Source organism: Lithobates pipiens, unplaced genomic scaffold (assembly GCF_037356315.1).
Source record: "Lithobates pipiens isolate NorthernLeopardFrog02 unplaced genomic scaffold, aLitPip1_a1.2 Scaffold_8, whole genome shotgun sequence".
Taxonomy (NCBI): Eukaryota; Metazoa; Chordata; class Amphibia; order Anura; family Ranidae; genus Lithobates; species Lithobates pipiens.
This window is the reverse complement of record NW_027507903.1, coordinates 60,421,981-60,430,040: the sequence shown is the minus strand read 5'-3', so window position 1 is coordinate 60,430,040 and position 8,060 is coordinate 60,421,981. Positions and strand designations below refer to the sequence as shown.

General features: G+C 44.2%; 1 protein-coding gene across 2 annotated transcripts in view; it reads left to right on the top strand.

The window, feature by feature from the left end:
• Positions 1-6,346: 6,346 nt before the first annotated feature.
• Positions 6,347-8,060, top strand: part of FSD2 (fibronectin type III and SPRY domain containing 2) — a 61,460-nt gene continuing 59,746 nt past the window's right edge. Inside the window, exons 1-2 of one of the 2 annotated variants that reach the window (XM_077472650.1) lie at positions 6,347-6,483; positions 6,565-6,718. The gene's annotated coding sequence lies outside the window, so the exon portion shown is untranslated. Of the gene's footprint in view, positions 6,484-6,564; positions 6,758-8,060 lie in introns of both variants that reach the window. The other variant, XM_077472649.1, reaches the window with a different exon arrangement.

Genomic DNA, 8,060 nt, shown 5'->3' with positions numbered 1-8,060 from the left:
CCCTATAGTCCAGTCAGACTGATGCTGAGGTAATCATTTGGAATAAATATACCCAAACCAAACTGCAGTTCAGGTGTAACCTTAAATTTCAAAAACATAACGCATGCTCTTCAGGAGCCGGTGCTACAGACGGAGGCTAGTAACCAATAGCTTTGGTCTCGTAATTTCATCTGAGCATGCGTGGCACTTTGTCCGATCGGAATTCTCTACAATCGGAAAAAGTCAGATCGGATTTTTTTGGCTGAAAATTTGAGATCCTGCTCTCAAATTTTTTCCGTCAGAATTTCCGAAGGAAAAAGTCAGATAGAGCAATTGCTTATGTAGTGTTCTCCAATAAAAGATGTCCCGTCACAAGGTAAACATGGTGGACGCCATTGCTAACCTCTTTCTCTGCAAGTTTTTGTTCCCTGGCTAGTATCTAACCTTTATGTTTCAATACTGGCCTGTAGCAAATTTGCAGATAAGCACTCTCTGCGTTACATTAAAGCAGTGTTCCTGCCACAAATTTTTTTTTTTTAAAAGACTGTAGTTGCTGACTTTTAATAAGGACACTTACCTGTCCTGAGAGCCCACAATGTCACCCAGGCCAATCCCTCCATCGGATCAGGTGCAGGCGCCACCATTCCAACTAAGGGAAATGGGCAGTGGAGACTTGTGGCTGCGCACAGGGCCGTCTTTAATATTGATTGGACCCTGGGCAAAAATTTTCTGGCCCCCCCCATGCAATTTCACTCCCTACCTGCTCTGAGACATACAATAAATAGCAGCTAGACTTAAAATCAGTTTACTTTATCAGATCAGGCAGCAATTGCGATTGGTTGCCAGCAGTTACAGCATATCATTACTGCTTACTGACTGGTTGCTAGAGGTTACAGCACACATTACGGCTCACTGATTAGTTGCTAGAGGTTACAGCACATCATCTCCTCACTGCAGGGGAGCATGATACACATATCAATGCCGCCCGCCGCAGCTATTTACTTAGTATTGTCACCGCTATTTACATATGAATTCCGGTTATTTACATTTAAACACAGGTCTGCAGGTGAGTCATCTGTACACAACAATAGGGCAGAGCTGGGCAGCATTTCACACTGAGATATCGGGACATAGCACAGGACTAAAACTTCAAGGGATGAGGGAATTTAAACCTGGATAGTTGACAAGTATGAGGCAGCTGTTTTGGGCCCCACAACAAAGACAGGGCCCAGGGCAGCTGCCCCTTTTGCCCTGCCTTAAAGACGGCCCTGGCTGCGCATGTGCGAGTCCCACACTTTGTGAATGGCCAGCTTGTCTTCTGGGACACACAGGTCCCGGAAGACAACAGGGGGGCTCGCTGAAGAAGAGGATGTGATGTCCTGGGCCGCGACTCGGCTGAATTGGAAGTACACTTGTAAACTAGGAAAAAAATAAAAAAATTTCAATATCCAAAACGAGGGGGGAGACGTGGTCTTTAGTTTAAGACCACCTCTCAAAAGTGGGTGGAATGCCGCTTTAATATTAAAAGGGCTGGCAGTGCACCTTACCCCATGTAACAATTTACTATTAAAACTATTTACTATTAAAACTATTTTGTACTGTAGCACACCAGAGCACCTGTGCATTGTGGTGTACTACAATACAAATACAATTTGCTGTGCTGCCTAGGCATGTTGGGGTGAAATCCATTACAAGTGGCAACGCAATGCACTGTGTGTAACCGGATGTTACCACCATGTGTCAAGCCCCATACACACTATCAGATTTTATGCTGATTTTTGCCTTCAGATTTACCAAAACCATGTAAGGTAAGTGCCTGCCTGACTGCATACAAATTGAAACTCCTAGGCCGCGTACACACGCGCGGACTGTTCACCCAACTTTGTCCGCTGAACAGTGTTTGGACGGACAGTCCGCTCGTGTGTGGGCTTTCAGCGGACAGTTTCAGCGGACAGTTTGACGGACAAGGTTTTTCGGAAATTCCGTAAAACTGTCCGCTGAAACCTTGTTTCAGCGAACAGTCCGCTCGTGTGTAGGCTTGTTCGTCAAACAAAGTTGCGCGCATGCTCAGAAAGGATTTTCACGCCGAAAGTTATAATGCAGTGTATAGGACGTCGTATTTTTCGTCCCGTCGTACGTGCCGTTCACGTCATCGCGCACGGTTTCAGCAAACTGTTCGTTCGTCGTGTGTGGCCATGTCCGTCCATGCTAATTTTGAGCGGACTGTTTGCCGAAACTGTTTGACGGACAAAGTTGGGCGAACAGTCCGCGCGTGTGTACGCGGCCCTAAGGTTTTACCTCATATTATATGGTTTTGGTAAATCTGTAGGAAAAAATCAGCAGAAAATCTGATAGTGTGCATGGGGCTTTAGTGTGAGCAAGCTCTAACTTTCCTGATCTGCATGCTTTCTCCAGCTGAGTGAGAAAGTAACGGCCAGAGAATCTGTATATCCCTCTAAATAATTAAGTTGAGGTATTAGGGGTAGAGTTTATACCTCCCAACATTCCCGGATTGGGCGGGACTTTCCTGCATTTTCACCTTCGTCCCTCCATCTCGTTGTACAAGGGCTTTGTCCCCCATTACTCCATTATATGCTAACAGTGGAGCATCCAACACAGCCATAACAGACATCCAACACAGCCATAACAGACATCCAACACAGCCATAACAGAGAGTGCAGCTGTCAAATCCAACCTGTGATGTTGGGAATGTAGAGCCAAATGCATTTCTGGGGCTCCGCCCATCCCCAATATCACATGTGCTAGATGTTCATACTGTTCACACTACTGTATGTCCTGCTCGGCTGCACTCATTTTTTATCCATCTGATGCCTGCATGCTGATAATCAAGATATTGGAACATAAATTTGCTTTGTTTAATTTATTGGTGTTTTTGCAGGTTAAAGAGGGATTCCACCAAAAAAAAAAATATTAAAAGCCAGCAGCTATAAATACTACAGCTGCTGACTTTTAATAAATGGGCACTCACCTGTCCCGGGTTCCAGCGATGCCGGCAGCCGAGGCCGATCGATCGCTCGGCTCTCGGCTGCTGCCGCCACCATTCTAGGTGAGGGAATCAGGAAGTGAAGCGAATCGGCTTCACTTGCCGGTTCCTTACTGCGCATGCGCGAGACACGCAGCGCAATAGGAAATCTCCGCGCCGTCACTGGGACCCGTGTGTGTCCCAGCAGACAGCGGGGCAGGGCAGGAAATGGCGTAGACTCCCATGGGAGTCTATGCCCGGAAGTGGGTGTAAATACCTGTCTTTGACAGGTATCTCCACCCCCCTCCCCCCTGAAAGGTGTCAATTGTGACACCGGAGGGGGGGAGGGATCCAATCAGCGGAGGTTCCACTTTAGGGTGGAATCCCGCTTTAAGTCTCTTAACCTGCAAAGACACCAATTAATTAAACACTTTTGTGACTTCTCCTGCGACTTGGAACTGCAAAGTCGTAGGACAAGTCGTTCACCATGGTTTTCAATGATAACCATTCAAATCTGTGTGACTTCGATTCATGCTAACTTCAGAGTAGTCCCTGTACTACTTTGGTCCGACTTTCATGCAAGTTGAGGTCCATAGACCTCAAGCTTACACAGTCATTCCCTGAAATCGCGTCAGTGTGAAAAGGGGCCTTAAACTAACTCCTGAAGCTTGCACTCTGTATATGACGCATTCCTGAACCTTGCACTCTGTATCAAATGCACACCTGAATCTTGCACCCTGTATACGAAATGCACTCCTGAATCCTGCACTCTGTACGAAGTGCACTTCTGAATCCTGCAATCTGTACATAGCACATTCCTAAACGTTGAACTCTGTCAGTAGTGCACTCCTGAACCTTGCACTCTGTACAAATAGCACTCCTGAATCCTGCAATCTGCATGAAACGCACTCCTTAATGGTACACTCTGTACGAAACACACTCCTGAATACTGCACTCTGTATGAAACGCACTCCTGAATCATATACTCTATACGAAACGCATCCCTGAATCCTGCACACTGTACATAGCACATTCCTGAACCTTGCACACTGAACTGTCAGAAACCATGAATCAGACCGAGACAGAAGTACAATTAAATCACACTTGTTTATTAAATAAAAAGGTAAATAGAGAAAGTGTAGTCAAAGCATAGCCAGGCCAGAGTTCAATAACCAGATCGGGTAATCAGCCAGGCCAGAAGTCAGGGATCCAAGTGGAGCAACAGCAAGCAGGATAAGGAGCCAGAAAGGATGTCAGCAAGCCAGTCTTTAAACAGAATCGTAGGAGATGGTTTCTTGTGATGTGCAGGTGGCCTGTAGAGGATGGGCCAGTGATGGTGTCATTGCTACTTTCACAAGGTAATAACTATGTATGCAAAGGCATTCAGTACACACAAAGTTGATTTATATACTTCTCGGCTGTTGAATATATTTAAATATATCTAAATAAGAAGGTTTGTGCTTAAAGTTCAGTTTCAAGACTCTGTCTCATGTCTTTCAGTATCCTTATGGTTAATGATATGATTGATGTATTAATATAAAAATAGCAGGGCTGTTACTGATTAAAATTTTCGTGTTTGATTAATCGTTTTTGTTTTTTAATTGATTAATTGACTAATTTTGATTAATTATAACGCACATACAGATCCAACTACTTTTATCTGATCTCCTTGCATTGCAACTCTGCATTAGTCAGTAGTAAATGTGGTATACACTATATACAATCACACTAGTTAGTTTCCACAATCCATGACTTAACTTCACAGTTCACACAAATACGTTTTCAATTTAAACTGTAGCACTGACTGAAGTAATTTTTTTTTATTAAACTTTAAGAAAATCATAGAAAGTTAGTTTAAAGGGGTTGTAAAGGTAAATGTTTTTTCACCTTAATGCATTCTATGCATTAAGGTGAAAAAACATCTCACACTGCCGGCGCCCCCAGTCCCCCCGTTTTACTTACCTGACCCCTCGAAAATCCCGCGCTCGCCCCCGCCGTCCTCTTCGCCGCTCAGCCTGGCCGCTGATTGGCTGGAGTGGATGGATTGAAAGCAGCGCAGCCATTGGCTCGCGCTGCTGTCAATCACATCCAATGACGCAGCGCGCCGGGGGGCGGGGCCTTGTGATACAGCGAGCGGCTATAGCCGCCGGCTGTATCACGGGAGCGCGCCCGCAGTGCTTCTCACCAATGCGAGGGAGCTCGCATTAACGTGAGAAGCACCTGCGGGAGGAAGCTGAGACAGCCGCCGAGGGACCCCAGAAAAGCAGGTTCGGGGCCACTCTGTGCAAAACGAGCTGCACAGTGGAGGTAAGTATGACATGTTTGTTATTTTAAAAAAATAAAAAAATGTACTTTACAACCCCTTTAACTTTAATTATAAAACGTATCTAGTATATTGACTGTCAGTCACGTTATAGTAGGCAAGTAGGCATCACTTTAGCCAGTCATGCAGACATACCGGAGTGTTTACATTTTGTTGTTTTTTTTTACAACAATGTTACGACTCTTACTCAAAACACAAGATACACACAACAATTGTCTTAACCAAGGTCAGATAAATATCTACCTTACCTCCCCACAAAAGTACCAAAGACCTATACAACACATTCTATTAAACCAGATCAAAGTCCAAGACAACAATACCCAACAGGTACGCATCCTCTCAGAAAACCGACAAATCCACCACACAAATAATCTAAACTTTAACCCGGATCACAATAGGTCTAATGATATAACTCCCTCATGTAAGCACTACCATATGCTATTATGTCATCACAGTTGATGTTCTTGTTTTCTTACTGGGAAAATGTAAAACTTGTGTACATCGTCAATCCGTTGGATTCATGTATCTACTGTTTTGTTTTATTTGGACAAATTTGTACAATTATTCTTGTTTTCTTCAATAAAAACTTTAATGGAAAAAAAAAAAACTGAGGTTATCAAATTTGCCTACACTTAGCTCACTGAATGATCCCAGTTAACCACATCCATATTTACCATCACTGTCCAGGCTGCCCGGTGACCTCACGGACATCGACGTCACTGGACTCCTCCTCCCTTCCCTTCGTTAGCAGACGGAGGCACTTGGGGAAGAGGGAGAAGTCCTGTGACGTTGATGTCTGTAATGTCACCGGATCTCTGACGGAACTCCCTGTAGACCCAGAAGCTGGTGGAGAGGTTAGTACCGATCAAAAGAATTTTGATCGATCAAAAAAATTAACGATTAATCAAGGAATTGATCTTTAATTTTCCCATAATATAGTACTTATATTCACCAGTTTTTTGTTTTTTTTTATATTGTCTTATATCTGTTGAGCAGATTAATAAGTCTACGGGATGGTGTTCGGAAATCATGATGAGATACTTTGCTGTTTGTTCCAAAGCTGCCAGGTTTCATTTAGCTTAATGGACTAGTGTTTTGTTTTTTTTTGTGTGTTTTTTTGTTTTTTTTGCCTCTTTATGGTTGAAGTTATGGTACAGAATCTCCAGAATTTCCATTATTAAGAACATTTGAAGACTAGGTATGAACATTTACAGTGAATATTCAAGAAAGTATCTGTATTGGTCTGATTGCATTACTAAACGCTGTGACATATTCTCAGGCACACTTGTGATATGAGAGGAGAAGGGGACAGCTGCAGGAGATCTATATTTATCAGTGTCTGCACTGCTGGGACATCAGTATTTCTGAGCACACTGTCTAAAATTACCATGGGGCTTTCATCATTCTCAGCGAGGAGCAAAGCCTAGTCTCCGGTGAGCGTCTTACAAGGGGAAAGGGAGCCAATCTATCGGGTAAATCTGTGCATGTTTTATTATTGCTGATCATTTAGGAGCTTGGCACTGCTTGTAATGCTTCCCTCTCTCCCAATGTGTTCTCTTATGAATATGAATATTCATAATAGGAGGTGCCTTTTTCAGTGTTTACAGCCTCCAGAAAAGTCAGCAACTCCAACATTCAAATTCTTAATGGTTTACGTAGACTTGAGTCAGTGCACTTATCATGTGACTGCATTCATGTGCAAATAGATAGGTATGAGGTGTGATTTGAAATCTCCAAAGTTTCAAATTTGTGGCCCCGGCAAACTTTTCATCAAATTCACCCTTGCAAACATTTTTTAAACCCATAATGCTTTGCATGGCCCTTTAATTGTGGCCAGCGGCAGGAGGCATAGATAACCAATAAGAGGGCTTTTGGAATAGCTGCCTTATTGTAAATTTATAGCAGCTGGAGAGGATAGGGAGAGCTGACAGACTGCATAGAAAGAGATTAGTGTCAGGTTGTAAAATATACATTTACAATGGTGAATTGCACTGGTGGTGTCTTGATTCCTGACCCCGCCCCCCTCCTTTGTGTTCATATTTCTTTATTTAACCCAAACATTCCTATTAGAACAACTATCAGTGTCAGCGAGTTTATACGTTTAATTGCTAGCTCTTTAAGCAACCACCTCCTTTACTGCCTTCTTTTGTTTTAAAGTGTTATCAAATCCAGCACCCCGCATTCACAATTTCATTCTCCTCTGACTGAGGCTACATGACTCCTGACCTTCTGTCTGTACAGAGCTGATTGGCCCTGTGCCGATCACATGCACCCTCCCAAAAAAAAAAAAAAAAAAAGCAATACACATCAAACTTAGCATGTACAAAGTGTCACCAAGGCTCTGTACTATCAGGAGATGGATTGAGGAGTGTGGAAGAAGAGGAGGATCAGAGAAGACAGGATCAAATAGCCTTTTTACACAATGCGCAAGTTTAACCCCTTAGGTTCCACAGTAGTTGCAGCTGGTGCTCCATTGGTTGGGGGAGGCAGACAGACCTGACCACAGACATCTCCCCCGTCGCTCTAGTCTGCCATTCCACACTAACCCTCCCCCTGTCGCTCAAGCCTGCCACTGCACACCATATGCACCCCCAGCAACACCCACCCCATCGTTGGCCCGCTTGCTCACCCTCTGGCCCACCAGGCCCGCTGTTAGCCCTGCACTTACCCCATGCAGGTCATCGCAGTGGCTTCCCGCCTGCGCCTCCTCCGTGTCCCGGCCATTGCTTCTCCTCTTGGCCAATTGGGTCTTCGGACTCCTGGCCAATGGGGTCT